This window comes from Narcine bancroftii, chromosome 5, assembly GCF_036971445.1.
Source record: "Narcine bancroftii isolate sNarBan1 chromosome 5, sNarBan1.hap1, whole genome shotgun sequence".
Lineage (NCBI taxonomy): Eukaryota > Metazoa > Chordata > Chondrichthyes > Torpediniformes > Narcinidae > Narcine > Narcine bancroftii.
The window spans coordinates 241,590,592-241,610,712 of record NC_091473.1 but is presented as its reverse complement, the minus strand read 5'-3'; positions in this window follow the sequence as shown (position 1 = coordinate 241,610,712).

Below are 20,121 nucleotides of genomic sequence, written 5' to 3'. Positions count from 1 at the left end.
AGTTACAATGTGGAAGGTTAGGAGAGATTCCAAGAGACAAGATAGCAATCTCTGTATTCGAGGAAGAACCTGGCCTAGCATTTCTAGATTCCTTTCCTTTCTGCAATCTCACTCCCACAATCTTTCTTCCCCTCTTGCTATCACTCTTACTTTCTTGAGGCCATAGAACCATAGAATATTGCATCACAGAAATAGGCCCCTTCGGCCCTGCTAGTCTGTGAAAAAACTTTTTTTTTTGCCTAGTCCCACTGGCCTACACCCAGTCCATACCCCTGAAGACCACTCCCATGCATGTACCTGTCTAAATTCTTCTTGTGTTAAATTTGAGCCTGCATTCACCACTTCAGTCGACCGCTCGTTCCACACTCCCACCAGTCTCTGTGAGAAGTTTCCCTTGAACTTTTCCCCTTTCACCCTAAACCTATGTCCTCTGGTTTGTATCTCACCTACCTCAGTGGAAAAAAGCTTATCTACATTTACTCATTCTATCTTTCTCATAAATTTGAATACCTCTATTAAATTTCCCCTCATTCTTCTATGTTCTAACCTGTTTAACCTTTCCTGAAGTTCAGCCAACATCCTAGTAAATCTTCTCTGCACTCTTCCTAATTTATTAATATCTTTCTTGTAGTTAGGTGACCAAAACTGCACACAATACTCCAAATTTGGCCTCACCATTTCTCCTTCTATCACTCATTTTGTTTTCACTTCCTGAAGGCTGATAACAGGGTCAATGGATAGATACTTAGGGAACAAAGGGACCTTGGGAGTCCAAATCTATACATCTATTACAGGTGCCGCACAGGTTGATAGGATAGTTTTAAGATGATCTATGGGATGCTGGACTTCATTAGTCAGGAGATTAAATTCAAGAGGTCATGTGGAAACTCTATAAATCTCTGGTGAGACCACATTTAGAATATTGTGTACAGTTCAGGTCACCTCTTATTAGGAAGGATGTGTAAGCTATTTTAAATTTAGACATACAGCACAGTAACAAGCCATTTTGGCCCATGAGCCTGTGCCACCCAATTGACACACATTTTAAAAGATAGGAGGAAACCAGAGCCCTTGAAGGAAACCCACACAGACACGGGGAGAACACAACAACTCCTCACAGACAGTGCAGGATTCGAACCCCAGTCCCGACCATTGGCACCGTAACAGCGTTGCACTAACCAGTATGCCTTATGAAGTGGGTGCAGAGAAGATTTACTAGGATGTTGCCTGGATTGGAAAATAAGTCTTATGAGGCAAGGTTAGCAGAGATAGGACTTTTTTTCTTTGGAGAACAGAAGGATGAGAGGTGAATTAACAGTGGTCTACAAGATTATGAGAGGCATAATCTTGCAGATAGCTAACATCTTTTTCACAGAGCTGGAGTAGCAAATGCCAGAGGACATCTGTACAAAGTGAAAGTAAAAAAGGTTTAGCGGAGACATCAGGGGCAAGTTTTTTTTAAAAACACAGAGAGTTATGGGTGCCTGGAATGCCTTGTCAGGAGTGGTGGTGGAGCCTGGAACACTAGGGGTGCTTGAGAAACTCTTAGACAGGCACATGGATGAAAGAAAAGTAGAGAGTTACGAGGTAGGAAGAGTTTAATTTTTTTTTGTTAGGGATATATAGGTCAGTACAACATCAAGGGCTGAAGGGCCTGTATTGTGCTGTAGTGTTCTATGTTCTTTGTTCTACGTTCCTCCTTATCCCACCTGCTGTCTTCTGTCTTCCCTTCTTTCCCCCATCCATAATGAAACTGAAACTCAGCTGCATATCAGGACAGAAACGTGACCTGGAGGTTGATTATTACAACTGTGAAAAGAATTATTACCCCCACAATGAAGAAATATAATGTCTCTTTAGTAAAAAAATATATTATTACCCCATACTGCAAAGACAGTTGATGCCCTCAAAGTGAAAGGGATCATTGACCTTTATTATAGCTTATTAATAATTCCAAAAGAGAAAGAGATTGTCACCTTTTACATTGAGAGGAGTAATACTTCTAAAGTGAATTGGGATAATTATGGCTACAAGTAAGGATTAGATGACACCCCCTCCCAACAAAGGGGTTATTATCATCAAATGGAAACAGTGACATTATGAAAGAAATATTGTCCACACATGTCGATTCCCCTTATGATGAAAAGAAATTGGAGAGGTTACCCCACACAACACACCCCATCCCCATCCCCATCCCCCCCCCCCCCACCATCCCTGGCTGAAGGGAGTGATTATACCCGCATTGAAGATAAATTATTTCTGCTTGCAAAGTGTACATTCTTCCATGATGAACATTTTTATTAACTCCCACATCCAAGACAATTGTTACCCACAAAAGCAGGGGATAATTATCCCTACAATGACGAAGCTAATTTCCCACCACATACAGGTTGATTACTCAGTCGTATTCGAGATAGTTCCATCTGTGATGATAAAGGTAATGACTCCCACTGGCCCTGAATCAAAGATCAGCAGGGAAAGAATTGTTCACAATCATGTATCATCCAGCACCTGTGATCAAACAAATAATTTGGGTGAGTTGGTGCTGACCCCCTTTCAGCCCCCTTCCCCAACAGGTCTCCATCACTGCTGCAGTCGATATCTTTTCCTTCCTTCAGCATTTTGTCCCCAGGCGCCAGGGCCTGACCACAGAAAAATGGGGCACAGTGCCCTCTGCTGTTAACTACTCCAACTCTAATGTTTTTGGTTTTTCGGTGGAGTCAATGGGTTAAAGTATGCCAAAAGTATAATGATCAAAAATTGAAATTGTGAACATCCAGAATTACAGCTGTTGTAGAGTTGATCACTAGCTATGGGCCAGCCGATAGTATATGACCTCTCCCATCCTTTGCTGAACGTGAAACAAAAAGGGGGTCCCTGTCTTTTGGCTGATCGAACAGCTCTTCAATCTCAAGGCTCTCCTCCCACTCATTTAGTATCCCTGGGAACATCTGTAACTCTTATTGGTAGTGCAGGATGGACAATGTCAGTGGAACTCCACTTGAGCCACCTGTAGCTCGCTATCTAGCCACCTGTTATCACCCCTCTCTTTCTTTCCATTGAAGGTTACCATCTTAAAGGAGTTTTTTTTTAAATATACATTTCGTGTCTGCGTGGGCTTCCTCTCACCTTTCAAACCATACCTTGTCTCAATTCCTAGAGCAAAAAATGTCCCATGCAGCACCTCAAACAAAGTAAATATCTTGAGGCCACTCAAAGAAGCAAAACACATTTGATACTGAATGCTGATCAGTATAAGACAACAGACTCTCCAAGGCAAATAGCGCCTTTGGAAGACTACACAAAAGAGTCTGGAAAAACAATCAACTGAAAAACCTCACAAAGATTAGCGTATACAGAGCCGTTGTCATACCCACACTCCTGTTCGGCTCCGAATCATAGGTCCTCTACTGGCATCACCTACGACTCCTAGAACGCTTCCACCAGCGTTGTCTCCGCTCCATCCTCAAAATTCATTGGAGCGACTTCATCCCTAACATCGAAGTACTCGAGATGGCAGAGGCCGACAGCATCGAGTCCACGCTGCTGAAGATCCAGCTGCGCTGGGTGGGTCACGTCTCCAGAATGGAGGACCATCGCCTTCCCAAGATCGTGTTATATGGTGAGCTCTCCACTGGCCACCGTTTCAGAGGTGCACCAAAGAAGAGATACATGGACTGCCTAAAGAAATCTCTTGGTGCCTGCCACATTGACCACCGCCAGTGGGCTGATATCGCCTCAAATCGTGCATCTTGGCGCCTCACAGTTCGGCGGGCAGCAACCTCCTTTGAAGAAGACCGCAGAGCCCACCTCACTGACAAAAGACAAAGGAGGAAAAACCCAACACCCAACCCCAACCGACCAATTTTCCCCTGCAACCGCTGCAACCGTGTCTGCCTGTCCCGCATCGGACTTGTCAGCCACAATCGAGCCTGCAGCTGACGTGGACTTTTACCCCCTCCATAAATCTTCGTCCGCGAAGCCAAGCCAAAGAAGATAAGTGGATGAGTGGTTGGGTTGAAGGGCCTATATTTCCCCATGTTTGTCAACACTACCATGCTCACTCTTTCCATGCTTCTCCTGCCACCCTTTAAGTCCATCTATACCATTCATTTTATTAATTCTCTGTTTCACATCCCCGCAGGAATGTTCGTTTGTTCATGCTCTTCCCCACGAGTATAAATATTTTCTCTGCATCTGCTCTCCATTTTCATCCCCTCTGCTACTGAATCCAAGGTCCTGAGACATCCAAATATTGCCATTCCTCCTAGTCAGTACTCTGGATTTTAAATGACAAACTCCTTTCCTTATAATCACATATATAAATATTATAACAATTACAACAACTAACGCTGAATATTTCTTTATCAATAACATTGAAATTTCACATCCAAAAAAAAGTACATACTTCAGAAGTATGTTAAAATTCAAAAAGTTACGTTACACCTAAATCATATCATTTCTTCCAAGGTACCCTACATTTTAATCAAACATATTCTATTGTATTGATATTATTTTATTATATAAAAAAGAAGGAAAACCTAAACTCACGACCAAGAAAGAAGCTGTTTGGCCCCCCAAAAATGAAATAATTCTTATCTGAGTGATCAGTTACCTCATTAGTCAAAATTTCTACCTTACACTGAATGGTTAACTTGCATTGACAATAGGCCAGTCACTTTAGGCGGTCAGACTTCTGTCCAGAAATCCTGAAGCACCTACTCAACTGGCCATCTACAAACTTCCCCCTGCTTCATCGGTTGACTTTTAATTGGTCTCAGAACATCAATGGGATTTTTAACATCCACCAACAATCATTGCACAGACTAAAACCTCCCTCAGTAGAGTTAAACAAGAAAGTCCGCAGACGGTGTGACTGTAGTAAATATACAAAAGTGGAGGTCTTGTAGCATTCATCAGAGGTGAAGGTACAGTATACGGCTCCTATGGGGATACCAGATAAGTGAATTTTACGGATGCTTGAGATTGCATGTTGCATGACTGGCGAACTAACGGTGAGGCATGCATTTTTTTTACCTATTTATTTTTCATGATTTTTTTTGCTGGTTGCTTGAATTCCAGCTAACAGGGGTTGTACTGTATATTATCAATATTTCTGGCCTGAGCCCATTGTTAAGGTGGGTCGAAGGGTTTGACAAAAGGGCTTAGGCACGAAAACGTTTAGATATCTTTGTCTCCTTTCGATGTTGTAAGACTTGTTGAGTTCCTCCAACATTTTTGTGTATATACCTCCCTCAAAGAGCAGCACAGTCCTTCGTCAATATGGTCAACATCCACCGACATCTTGGTATGAATGCTTCTGAAGTCAAGTTCTTCTGAGTCAGTTCATTACACTGCATTGGTGAATTGATGGAGACAAAAAATCCTCCCTCCCATCCTCCTTCCACCGTCGTCCATCATCCCCACTCCATCCTCTATCTCCATCCTCCCTACATCCTCCATCCACTCTCCACACTCCTCCTCCCTCCATATTCATCCCTCCACCCCATCTTCCCTCCAACCTCTCCATATCCATCCTCCCTACATCTCTATCCTCCCTCCATTCCTTCCTACCTTCACGCCCTCCACCTTTCTCCACCCCACCCTCTACTGACCTATATCCTGCCTCCACCCCCATTACCCTTTTGGCAGCCAATTCAAGGAGTTTCACAGTGTTGTGATGTGTTGCCAATTTTGTTCATGCCCAGTAATCTTAGGTAGCCCCAGAGAGGCAGGTCATGCAGCATCTATAGGAAGTAAAGGGTAGCCAACATTATAGGCCAGAGTATTAGTTACCTTTTACTTCTCATTGCTGCTGCCTGACCTGCTGAGGTTCTCCAGCACCTTTGTGCATTGCATCTACAGACTCTCTTGTTGAACTTCAGTGAGGTGGCACTTTGTAAAAGTTAAACAGGAAAGGCTACCACTCACCTGCACACCTGGGGCAATTTACAGTGGGCAATTAACTGATCAACCAACATGTCTTGTAGGAGGAAACCAGAGAACCTGGAGCGCACATATGCTGTTACAGGAGGATATGCAAACACCACACAGAGGTCTAGGTTCATGCAGGTCACTGGCTCTAGATTTCTGGATATGAATTGTGTGGCAGAGCAGTAAATCTACTCCTGCTTCTCTTACACTGATGACAACACAAAAATGCTTCCTTTTGTGTGAGAGTCATTGTACTCGACAAAAGACAAAAGGTAGCCATTCAACCCATGAGGTTCATGATGACCCCCAAAGGAGTAACCCCCTTAGTTCCATTCCAAGTTGCTTTATTTCCCAATATCCCTACAGGTCACTCTCTCTCACACTTGCCCATCAACTGTCTTTGATTTTTTTTCCCCTATTAACCTACAGTAAGGGTTAATTTTCAGTCACCAACAGGAGGAAGAAAAAATCATGTGGTCACAGGAAGAGCATGCAAACTCCACATTAGTTGCCCCAAGTTCAGGAGTGAACCCAGGTTCCTGGAACTATGAGATTGTAAATCCTGTGCTATTGCTTCTTATCTATTTATATTCAGTGTTGTATCATTCTTTGACTCAAAGGTTATGAACAGCCAATTTTTTTTTACATTGTTTTAGTCTTTGATTTCCATGAGACAAATCAAAATTTACCATTTAAATTAAAATTCTTCTGCTGCACATATTAGCCACAGGGTGGCGCAACAGTCCAGGGGTTGCTCTAATGTCTCACTAGAAACTGAGAGTTGTAAGATGAATGAAAACACCTGGACATGTTTGAAAAATTTCCCTTGCACCTCATACTCACCTCATTTTCCACAACACACAAATAATTTTTTTTTCAAACATAATTCCTCACCTTTTCCCATATTCTGAATTGCACTAATTCACCTTTTTCATATATTTCCAATCTCAATTAATGTTCTCCTCTTCAAATTCTTCAGTTCCACCATTACACCGTCTCACTTTCTCAAAACAGAACTATTAACCATTAACTATTAACATTCCAGAATGCTCTACAGCATATTTTCTCAATTGGAGAATAAGGAAAAATTCCTGAAAAAGATATGGCTCCAAACATCATGGGCTTTTGAAGTAGTGAGTTTTTCATAAAGTCGTGAAATGCAAGGATAGTCATTTTGTGGAAAAAGCTTCAAATGATTTTCAACAGATGTTGACAGGAACTGGGCTTCAGTGGAGGAGAATGATTACCAATCCCTTCAGAATCTGAATCAGCATCAGACTTCATGAACAAGTCATGACATTTTGAAGATCATCACAGAACAAACATTCATAGCAAAGGGAGGTTGGGATGTGGAATAAGCTTCTGGCGGAGGTGGTTGAAGCAAGGACGTTATTTACATTTAAGGAAAGACTGGATAATTACATGGAGGGGAGAGGATTGGAGGGGTATGGACCAGGTGCTGGTCAGTGGGACTAGGAGGGTGGGGATTTGTTCCGGCATGGACTAGTAGGGCCAAACTGGCCTGTTCTGTGCTGTATATGGTGATATGGTTATATAAACCAACTTACAAGAATAAGTAAAAATAGTGCACAAAAGACAACTTTAGGCAGTGTCTTTGGTTCAATAATCATTGAGGAATCCGCTGGCCATGGGGAAGAATCTTACGATTAAATCCCACCATCCCAAACTCAACCTGTTACTCTAATTGCACCAAAATGGTACCTCCAGTAACATGGAAGCAGAGGAAAAGACAATCATTATTGGTAGAGTAAAAATCGAATGCTGGAGAGTCTCAGCAGGTCAAACAGTGTATGTTATGGAGCAAAGATAAAGATACAGAACCAACGTGCCCTTCGTCAAGGTATGAACAAAATGTAGGCAGCCACCCGAACAAAATGGTGGAGCGAGGGGCAGAAGGAGGAGCAAATTCCAAAGGCAATAGGTGGAGAAGGGAGGGAGAGAACATCAGCAAACAGGAGGAGGGGGGATGGTTCTATGAATGGAGAGGGAAGGGGGTGGAGAGCTGAAGGTAAGAAGACAGGGGAATAGGGAAGAGAGAGAGGGAGGGAGAGAGAGAGAGAGATAGAGAGAGAGAGAGAGAGAGAGAGAGAGAGAGAGAGAGAGAGAGAGAGAGAGAGAGAATGAGGAGTGGTCTAGCAGAGACCAGAAAAGTCTGTTTATGCCATCTGGTTGGAGAGTGACCAGATGGAATATTAGATGCTTGCTCCTGCAATGTATGGTGTCCTTGGTTTGGCTTATTAGTTGAGACAATGTTGGACTGTTATCAGAGATTACTTGGTTGGGGTAGAGTCGTGACAGAGCATCTCTTAGTCTTTAATTTCAAAACATGTCATCTTCGAAGAGACGTGAGTGACGACTTTCCGAATTACTATCTTATTAATCCAATACACCAAACTTTGTAGATGCAGCTTTAAGTGGATAAAACGGATAAACGTTTTGCATCACTCCGCATTAAGATGTTTATAATGATGAGTAAACAAAGCATATACTGTGTATTTAAAGATATAACGATGATCAACTTTGAACAGGATATAAGAAGAAATAGATGAAATGAGACGATATAAGATTAATTCAAAGAAAAGCATCTCCAGCTCACACCTCTTTTATGGTTCATCAAAGAATGAGAGGCAAGCTCTTGGTCCACTTGGACATTACAACCTATTACATCATAGTCACTATGGTTACACTGTAAACAATTAATTTTCTTAAAGGGACAGGCACAGAATTAACTAAGAATCAAAAACACATATTTACAGATACCCTGTGCACCTGGTGAATGGAACGAGCAATGGCTGCTTTCGAAACGAAAATTGATTTACACGGATCTTCTTACACCTCCTCTCTGAATATGCAAAGGACTATATACCTGCTTTGGGAAGGGCCTCTATTTGCTTCTGACGTTTTACCCAATAGACTTGGCCACATATCAGACTTCAGAGAATAGTCTTAACTGTGTCATGAACCAGATTGACTTTGTAGTTAATATATTCTCTCCAAGACATCAGGTTTCTATCACAATCTTATCAATGTAGGAACCAATCCAAAAAAGCACTAGACAAATTTTCTAAGACAGCACAAGTCTGAATCATTTTCTCCCCTGAAGGGATTTGATTCTAATGAATCCAGGTTAAATTTGGAGACTGGAGTGCTCTGAGATCTCCTGGGGATTAGTCTACACACACACACACACACACACACACACACACACACACACACACACACACACACACACACACACACACTCATACACACAGACACACACACACACTCACACACACTCACACACACACTCACACACACTCACACACTCACATACACACACACTCTCACACACACACTCTCACACACACACACTCACATTCACACTCACACACACACACACACACACACACACACACACACACACACACACACACACACACACACACACACACACACACACACACACACACACACACACACAATCCAGAATGAACCTTTGATTAATATACTCCTAAAATGGGACCAGAAGACTGCATAAATCATATGAGCTCAATCACCAGCTTCTCTGCTTTCTTCCCGCACTTGCCCTGGTTACAGAAATGTTCAGTCTTCCCACAAGTTCTCCTCAAGGTATGGAGAAACAGAAAACTTTACAATTAGTTTCAACTTGCTCATGTTTCATCCCAATTTCCAACTCAAGGCTACTGCATTTATCCACAGATGATTTAGTTCAGGGCTCTGTCTGTTAATGTGATGGTGCAAAGTATTTACCATTCAGATTAAACTAGGAGCCAGTTCCAAAGCTGTCTGTCAGTAGAGGTGAGTTGCTGAAGGAAAATTGAGGCAAATTACTGAACAGGATGAATTGGCACATGGGTTCTTGGGGAAGAAAGAAGTATTAATGTGGAATTGTTGGAGCATCTCTGAGACCAATCCCTCTTTTCCTATGAACCATTTCTATAAACATTAGAATATTCCAATTCATCAAGGTCTGTCTTCAATTAAAATTTGACTTCAAGGTTCTTTCTGGTTTATTAGCCAATTTTTTTTTAAATGAAGCCAAGTAGATAAATCTCTAAATCATGTTGTGATTTCACCATGTTTCTGCAGGAGGCATTATCACTTTAAGGACTGATACCCTGAAAGAAAAGTGCATAAACAATTGTAATGGTACAGTTGCTGCAGAGAAGAGGACCAGAAGTCAACCCACAGGACCATAAGAATGGCAGAGAGAATCACTGGAATCTCCCTCCCCCACTCCCACCCACCCCAACATGATCTACCAGGATCGTTGCCTGAAGAACGCGCCCAAAATCATTGAGGAACCCTTCCACCCTTTCAGCTGCTCCCATATAATATACAGGAATACCAGAGCCAGCATCACCAGGCTGAGGAGCAGTTTCTTCCCATGGGCAGTGAGAATGCCAAACGACCAAAGGAACTCCTCACACTAGCCATCCGATACTATCTATGAATACTTGCCCTGCATATGTATAGTTTATCTATAGTGGTCGTGTGCCTGTGTGTTTTGCACCGAGGACTGGAGAACACTATTTCATCAGGTTGTACTTGTACAATCAGATGAAAATAAACTTAACTTGTAGGGGAGCATTGTACAGGTACAGGAGCCTGAAGATGAGCACTCAGCGGCACAAGGACAGCCTCTTCCCCTCCGCCATCAGACACTGACTTTTTCTTGGACTTTTAAAAAATTTATTTTGTAAGGGGGATTATATAAATGTTTTGTGCTACTGATAAACAACAAATTTCAGGACATGTTCATGGCAATCAATTCTCATTCTGATTCTGATCTGATTAGTAACACTGGTGTCTATAAAAGTGTCACACTTCAAAAAGGTTTGGTTCGTGTCCATCTGGCCCAGGTTGGAATCCTGTGACAGCTGGTTCACTTGGAGTATTACGTGCTGGCTGGTCGGAGTACTATTGGAAGGAAGTAATTAAGCTGAGAGAGTGCAGAAAAGACTCACAAGGATGTTACCAGGCCTGGAGAGTTTAAGTTAGAAGGTGAGGCTGAGACTTATTTTCCCTGGAGTAAAGAATGCTGAGGGGTGACATTACCAACATCTCTAAAATTACGAGGAACATAGATAAGTTTGTTGGGGACAGACTTTTTCCCATGTAATTTTTAAAAAATATATATTTACCATATGGTCCAGGCTGATTCTGTCCTTTAAAATATTTGCCACCCAAATTAACCTACAACCCTAGTACATTTTGAAGGGTGAACAGAAACCAGAGCACCCAGAGGAAACCCAAGCGGAATCGGGGAGAATTTACAAATTCCTTAGAGACAGCACTGGATTTGAACACGGGTCACTGATGCTCTAATAGCATCCCGCTATCCGCTGAACTAACCATGCCACCCATGGGAGTCATGAACTGGATGGCACAGGTTTCAGTGAGAGGCCAAAAATTTAAAGAATATCTGAGGAGCAAATTTCTCACGCGGAGGGTGGTGACTACACGGAATGAGCTGCCAGAGGAAGTTGTGAAGGCAAGTACAATTATAATGTTTAAAACATATTTTGACAAGTACATGGACAGGAAAGGTTTAGAGGGATATGTGAATGAGATTTCCTCAATATAAGCACCATCTTCGCCATGATGGGTTGGGCCAAAGCACCCGTATCCATGGACTAACACTGGGATGGAGGGTGTGACCCTGTGATGGAGGCAAGGCCATTCAAGTCTGCGTGCAAATGGTGAAAAGTGCTTTCAAAGTAAGACTAGAATGTAGTCATGTTGACATTGTTTCAACATCTTACAAAGCACCTACTTACATGGGTTACATCACAGACCAGCAGCAATGGGAATTCACTAAAACAGTGTTATGTGCGAATGTACTGTGTGTGTGTGTGTGTGTGTGTGTGTGTGTGTGTGTGTGTGTGTGTGTGTGTGTGTGTGTGTGTGTGTGTGATACCCAAACCATTACAGCTTAGGTATAATTTTGGAAAGTCATTCCAAATTTTGGTCTTAGAAATTCATTGTCGAAACACCAGCTTTTAAACTGATGCACAGAAGTAATCACGAAGGAAATAGGAGAAACTGAGGGACAGAACGGTAAAAAAAGACTCACAAATCCTTGCCTAGTTTCTTCCAGAGAAATATCCCTTCGCATGAATGGTTATCACAACTCCCCTCCTCCTTACATAGGGGAAACGAAACACATGACTTCCACAATGCTTCCAAAACCCAGGTATGGGTCAATCAAAATGACCTTTCCTTTGGGGTTCAATAATTCCCCTCACAAGGCGAATCAACTGAATTTTCCATTATCACAGAGAGTCATACCTGATCAGTGTTCAATGCGATGGCCACTAGTCAAGAATGCTGTTCCTTCAGGGTTCCACACACATGACTCTCTCACCACCTGCGGAAAAAGCAACAAATGTTCTTTCTCCTCTTCAAAGTAGTAAATTTGGGTAGAGCCTGTACTAACTGTTGCCACCCAGTATCTCCACAGCAGTGAATGGTTTCAGCCTCTACCAACCCTTAAAGTGATATGCACACTAAATGAAACAGGGCCTCGTAATACATGAAAGAGAGGTTGTCAAATCAAGTTTATTGTCATTTGATTGCACAAGTATAACCCAACGAAACAGCGTTTTCCAGTCCTCGGTGCAAAACACATAGTCACACATCCAGACATAACACACGTACAGACAAACAATGCATATTCAGGACAAGCATTTGCATAAATAAATAAATAATGCTTTATTAATACGAGATTTTCAGATTGTTAGTGTGAGCAGGTCCATTGGTCGTTCAGCAGTCTCACTGACCATGGAAAGAAGCTGTTCCTCAGCCTGGTGGTACTGGCTCTGATCCTCCTGCGTCTCTTTCCTGATGAGAGAGCAGCTGAAAGATGCTGTGCGCAAGGTGGAAGAGGTCCGCAATGATTTTGCACACCCTCTTCAGGCAACGATCCCGGTAGATCATGTCGATGGGGGTGGGGGGGGGGGGGGATTGTGGGAGACAGGAACTCCACTGATCCTCTCTGCCTCTTTTATCGTCCTGTAGATTGACTTTCAGTCCATTTCTCTGCAGCAACTGTCATGCAGTGGCCAGGACCCTCTTGATAAAGCTCCTATGGGAAGTTTGACATAATCGTGGTTGATAGCCTTGCCCACTTCAATCTTCTCAGGAAGTGCAGGTCCTGTGGCACCTTCCTGCCAAGTGGGGAGATGATTTGTGCACATGTGTTGCATCATTTATGATGGAGAATAGGTTCTCCTTCAGATTGTGAATTCGGGGAAAAATTAATGTCCAAGAATCAAGGGGTGAGGTTCCTCTCTCGTGTTTTAGGGATGATTTCCACATTTACAATCATATGGGAAAATCTGTGTCCCTGAGGTGACCTTTTTTTGCTTCTCTTTCTCTAATTAGTAGGGCTGCTGGGCTGGTGCCACCTCTCTGTTATGTATATGACAATGGAGGAATCTTGAATCTTGAATTTCATCAGAAAGAAGAGCCAGAATTTTTTTGGCCGCCTATCAAACTGCTGGTACAAACACACTCACAGCTCAGATCTCAGTCAGTCCCTAGTCCATAGGCGCTCTGTGGTTAGTCAGGGATTATTTAAGGTGGTATGTGAGGGGGGGGGGCGGGGGGGGGGAGGAGATTGAGAACCACTGGTATAGACATACGAGGGCTGACTATGACTGCTGATCCAACAATTGCTGTGCAGAGAATGGAGTATGTGAGGGTAAAAATACTGACTCCCTCTAATGGGGAAAAGTGTTTAAAAAAAAAGAACATTGAGAATGACTCCAAGCACTGGTAAATCCATTTTCAGAGCATAGAAAACATGGGGTGACCGGGGATTGACTCACAAGGCTGTTCCCACCAGATGCATAGTGGGCACATAGGAACAGAAGAACATAAGATAGAAGCAGGAGTAGGTCATCTGGCCCGATGTTCCTACTCCGCCATTCAATATCCTGGCTGATCTGATGAGAGGCTCATCTCCAACTACCTGCCTTTTTCGAATATCTCTTGATTTTCCTACTATGTAAAACTCTATCCAACCTTGTCTTATATATATATTTACTGAGGTGGCCTCCACTGCTTCAATGAGCAGCGAATTCCATAGATTCACACCCCTCTGAGAAAAGCAGTTTCTCCAAATCCCCATCCTAAATTTACTGGAGACTCCCTAGTTCTGATCTCCCCCACCAATGGAAACATCTTATCAACCTCTATCTTATCTATGCCTTTCATAATTTTATATGTTCTGTCAGATCCCCTCTCATTCTTTGAAATTCCAATGTTTTCAGTCCCAGTCAACAATCTCTCCTCATGGGGTAACCTTCGCATATCTGGAATCAACCCAGTGAACCTCCTCTGCACTGCCTCCAAACCCAATCTTTCTTCTGGCTATCCAACCTGTAGGATGATCATGGTATATTATCCCCACTCCTCAGAAAGGAACAGCATATGTGTGAATGGATTTTAGGTGAGTAGAAGTTGCACAGGTGCAGACCCACCCTCTTGACATCCCTTCCCAGTTCCAGCTGCGTGGTAGGTCCAAGACGGCTGGGGGAAGTCCTGTTGAAGTCCTCTTCAACGCAAAGGATGCTCCTTTTGCGTTTCACGTTACATACTTGCAAGATGGCCGTTATCCCTACAAGAGGGTTCGTTCGGCCTTTTGCACGTCTTGTTTTTCATCCTGCAGGGTGTCTAGCTACCCTTCTCACCAGTCAAGCCTGGTGGGGAAGCCAGTTTAATCACCGACTATCCGACCATGCGGCAGGTATTGCTGGGTTACATGCTACCAGTCGCACTCAGTCAAATGACCTGACTAAGCCAGAACATCCTTCCTCAAGTAAGTAGACCAGAACTACAAGCAGTACTCCAGATCTGCGGTCAGAGAAGTCCTCAGTTTGGCAAATAATATCACCTTATCTGCCTTTTACTTTCAGTCTCACTCAACTCCAATGCTTGTTACAGGTTCAAATGAAGACAGGGCCCTGCTGTGGATGGATAATTTCAGGGCTACATCAATGCCATTTGATGACACACATTAAAATGCAAAGAAATTGCATCAGTTAACGAGGCCACTCAGTTCAACAAATCATGCTCTCCTCCACACGATCAGTGCTCAAATCTCTCTTCTTTTGTCCGTCCCTTCAGATTCCTCTGCAATGTAGGCCAGAGTACCTGAAGCTCAAACAACTCTGGGGAAGTTTCTTCTGCACCTCTTACAATTAATCTTGTGTCCATCCCCTCAACTCTGGACACCCGGCAACAGTTGGCATCTAATATTGTCCCTGGTGGTCCTTTGAATTCTCTGGGTCAGATAGTCAGACCAGGAAGGAGACCATCTCATTAGAAGTACTTCTGTTAATGAGCATGGGACAGGGACCAGTGAGGATCTGATGTAGAGTATAGCTGCTTTCAGGTGGAATAGCTGGGAGAATGCAGCTCTAGAGCCGGCTGCAGGAGTGTGCGAAGCGACATTCAGGTGGCAGCGCTGAAGGCGCTGTTCCAGCATCTGAAAGGTCTACAGTGAGGAGAGGCGCTGTTCCAGCATCTGAAAGGTCCACTGCGGGGAGAGGCGCTGCAGAGCAAACACCGGCTCCTGTCCACTGTGGCCGTAGTCCTGCCCGCTTTCAGGTGCCTGGGGGAGCACTTGGAAGCAGAGAATACATCTACCTGAGTTGGGTTGGGTAAGTACTCCTCGGGTCAGGGTTCTTCTCTTTCAGGTGGTCTCCCAACAGCCACATTCTGGTATTTTAGGTGGCTTTACAATGGGGTATTCTGGCCACCTGAAAGTGGCTTAAGAGTTGAGGACTGGGTTAGAGCAGCCATGATCTTAATGAATCTACTCCTGCTCCTATTATCTTGTGTTGTTACTTTGTTTTTCCCAGGCAGATAACAAGAGGTTGAACAGTGCCCCAGAATGTAAATGCCTTCAGGGTCTGAACTGTGAAACTCAGCAAAGGAGCAGAAATTGTTCAAACCCTGTCAGGCAACTGCATCATGGAAAAACACAAATGTTTCAAGAAAGGAAAATCAGCATCCATTCAGGGAAATGGATAGTCAACATTTCAGGGACCCTAGTTGACCTGAAACATTGACTGTTCATTTCTCACCACAGATGCTACTTGACACCACCCCCCCCACCCCCACTCAGTTCCTCCTGCAGTGTGTTTTTTTTTGTTCTAGATTCCAGATCTACCACCTCTTCTCTTTCTCAATTTTTTGTGGACTTTACTCCTTGACTCCTAAATCGTACAACATTTTGTGCTTTGCGTGATTAAAACTTCTGAGGAGGAAGATGGTGGGGGGGGGGGGTGTATAGGGGGTGGATGTGGGTGCAGCGTTGGCAGCCAGCGGTTGAAAAGGATAACCTTTCCATGTGCTGAACACACATCAACCCCCATGAGTCACTGATCAAAACAAAATTATGGTTCTTTATTTTCATTTCAGCCAGTGTAATATCCCGGTACGTTTGAAATATCAGATAGGCCTTTCGTCTGTGAAAGATCTGGGCCAAATAGAATCGGATTAGATACAAAAATACAGAATCTGTTTGTTTTAATCAGACTTCTGACATGCATCCAACTCGATCTTTGAAATGTAAGATGACTTCGCAAGGAAAGTGAAGCCTCAGGCATGCCGGTTTGGAAAGCACAATGAGAAACCATGCCCTCTCTGGGTCAGGTCTGCTGTCATCCATGAGGCCAAATACAGTTCAGAGAGAACACAAGATCTCTTGCAGAGATTACCTGGGCATGCATCAAACATGGCTGCATTTCCAAATCAAAACAACACGCACAGAAACACAGCAAAGTCTATCATGCGATGGGTCAAAATGCCAAATGTCAACCAAGGTTACTTTAGTCTCTTGTCCAATTGATATCAAATACTTTGTGTTAAAACATTAACTGTAAGACCAAGGCACACAGCTGTGGTTTCAATGACACAATATGCTTCTATTCCGCAAATTCCTATTTGAATTTCACTTTTAGATATTGAGGGCTAAAGCACAATAATAGCAGACAAATGCTTGATGTTTGCACATTCCTTTGGTCATTTCATTAAGACATTAACACATTTAAAATAAAATGGACAAGTTTCACCCTTTGAATACAAGCTGACTCATTCCCTTCTCATCAATGAAAACAATCCTCTGCTATCTTTCTACTAACTACCCCCAAAATGCTGCTTTCATTCAAACCTGCCCATTTAATCTCCATGGGATCTTTTCCTGAGGAAATACTATTATTATCACTGAAAATGCTTGTTAACCAATTATCTATTAGCATCAGTAATTTATGGATTACATTTCCAAAGATCCTCTTGGAGCATATTATTTTTTTGTTTTATTTCATGCTTTGGGAGGGGATGGGAAATGTACTTTTACTGGCAGTTGGAGGATATAAACCTGCCATTCAAGTTCTCTCCCATTTTAACAGCCATAATAATTTTGTCTCTCTTGTCTCTCCAAAGCCCCAAACCCAGTCTCCTTCACAATTTTCATATCCACCCCCCCCCCCCCCGCCCACATATTCTGAAATTCTGCTCCAACTCAATTCTCTACTGGGAAATCAAATTATACAATCTCTCCACTTGCCTGTTCTTCACTGCTCCCAACAATGGTTAAACTTTGAAGCCATGAGCTGTGGGTCAACTCACACAACCTCTTGATTCATTCCATCTTCTCTCTCACTCCATCATAGATTTTAGCAAATCAAGTTAAAAGAGCATTGTGGCTGGAAAAAAATTGGTTCCCTTTGGCTCCAGAGCTTTTCTGTATTTCTGCGAGGAAGTGGGCAGTGGAAACAGTTGGGGATTTCTCCTGTACGTCTCCAGTTGGAAATTGGAAATGTTTTCCTTTCGTGGGAGTTGCATGAAGAGAGGGCTCATTACACTAGACAACATTTTTTTCAAACGTTTGCTTCTTGAAAAAAAAATGAAGATTATGATAGATAACTTCATGATGAACTCAAAGGTAATTTCAGATTTTCTGTATCACATAGGATGTTAGATAAACATTAAATTAACCTTTATTGAATTTAGTATTAAGCTTAATTCATCACAAATGTAACAGAATGTATCGTAGCTGTTGCAACATTGACAAAACATTTCTGCTGTATTGAATCTTCCTGAAGACAGTAAATGTGATTGCCTGAAGAAAATGTGCATAAGCATACGTTTAATCCATAATCAGTGTAATGCACAGCATCTCTATATGTGAGCTGCTTTTATAGCCTCTCTGCATCTATCATGACTAAGCATGCCTAGACCTAAGTCAACATTTGCATAGCACGCCCAGCCATGCTTTTAATGACCAAAACAGCTTTCTTTGAACACAAATATACTAGTAGACTTAAAATATGACAGGAAATCACAAAATTAGTTATATATAAAATATGGTACATGATGGGAAATTTTTAAGGTGATTTCCATGATCAGCAGCCCAAAATCCATAAGGTACACTCAACGTGTTCAGGAAGTTAAATCTTCATTGTCCCATGTTACTTTTACTTGTTCAATGATATACAGTGGCTATGCAGCCAATATATATTGGTTGTCTTTAATTGATCTTTAAGCTGGGTGGCTTGCAAGGCCATGTTGAAAGGATGTTAGGAGACAACCATATTACTGTGGTTGTCACATATGGGCCAGAGGAGCTATGGATGGTGGAGTTACTGGCCTGAAATGTATTAGTGAAACAAATGGGTTTTAGTGGAATATCAGGACTATTCCTTTGTCATACCTCTTCTTCAGTGAGGAACCAAGTCTGAGCTTCAATTATCTAACTTGACTCGCCTACCCTGAGAAACATCTCTAAGAGAAATCCATCAGCCTCAGATCTGATAGCTTCATTTTTATCAGGAGCCAATATGGACATGACCCCAAAGTAGTGAAATGGCGAAGCATGACTAAATGTTCTCCAGCACCACTGCTCTGGCCTTCTCTGCCCTTGTTCCTGCAACATTGCCCCTTTACATGAATTGAGTCATATATAACTAATAGTTATAAATCATTTTGAAGTCACTAATGCAATAAAAGTGTGCAGGACATGTCATGAAGCCGTATAGTGGATTTCAGTTTGCCTCTGAACATCATTTGAACTCAATGGCTGGATTTGTGACTTAAGTTTACTTGCTCTTTGATGTGGCTGCTGTTTGAAGATAAAAGCATTGCCTGGTTATGTAGGAGAACAGATATTTCCCATTAGCACTCCCTGAAGATTAGTCCCTTAGCACGATGGGGCATAAATTCACCTTGAGCAACAGCAAATCAGACATCCATTTAGACGAACGTCGGAGATAACTTTCACCCTTAACATAATGCAAATAGATCAAGTGGGTGCAAACAGCAATTGGCCCTGGATGAACAGTAATCTTTCAATGCAAAATTATATATATGTGTTTGTTAACCAAAGGAAAAGCTAGTTATGTGGAGTTAGGTCACAGATCATCCATGATCTAACTAATTGAAAGGACCAACTAACTCTCTTCCAGTCTTTTATTCTTAAAAGCACTTATGTAGAGTTACTTTTTTATTTGCTGAAGTGTCACAATATAAAGCAAAAGACTGCAAATTTCAATCCACTAGATCAGAGGTTAACATGTTTAAGTTATTTATTCATGTTCTTAATTTCCCACCTTTAATTCTTTTACTTATTTGATAAAGTGGTAGGATTAGGTATATTTGAGCTGCAGTTCCATTAGCCCTGGGAGACCCTCAGAAAGGGATCCAAATAGTTAGTCGATATCTGTGCCCTTCATTGCTGGTTCTCAACACACTATACAGCATCAAAAATCAATACTATTTGGTTGCATTTATTTAAAGAATTATCATATTCTTAGTATCTGAGGATTACATTCATATCAAATCTGCAAGTTGATGAATCATCTCCTATGGAACAGAAATAATCTGCTTTAAATCAATGTTGGTTTCCAATTTTCCTTTGGATTTGAAAAATGAGGTTGGATTTTATCCACACAAGAACCCACCTATGAAGAAATAATCCACGCAGGGATAGAAACGGACCCTTCATTTGCCACATCTGGCCGTAGTTTCAGTTTCTATCCATCCACACAGATGCTGACAATATGAAGGAGGTTGAGTGAGCTGAAAGAAAAATATGAGTGGCACTCACATTATGGTGTTTAATGGGTCTGGTATCTGCACTGATGGCTAGTGATC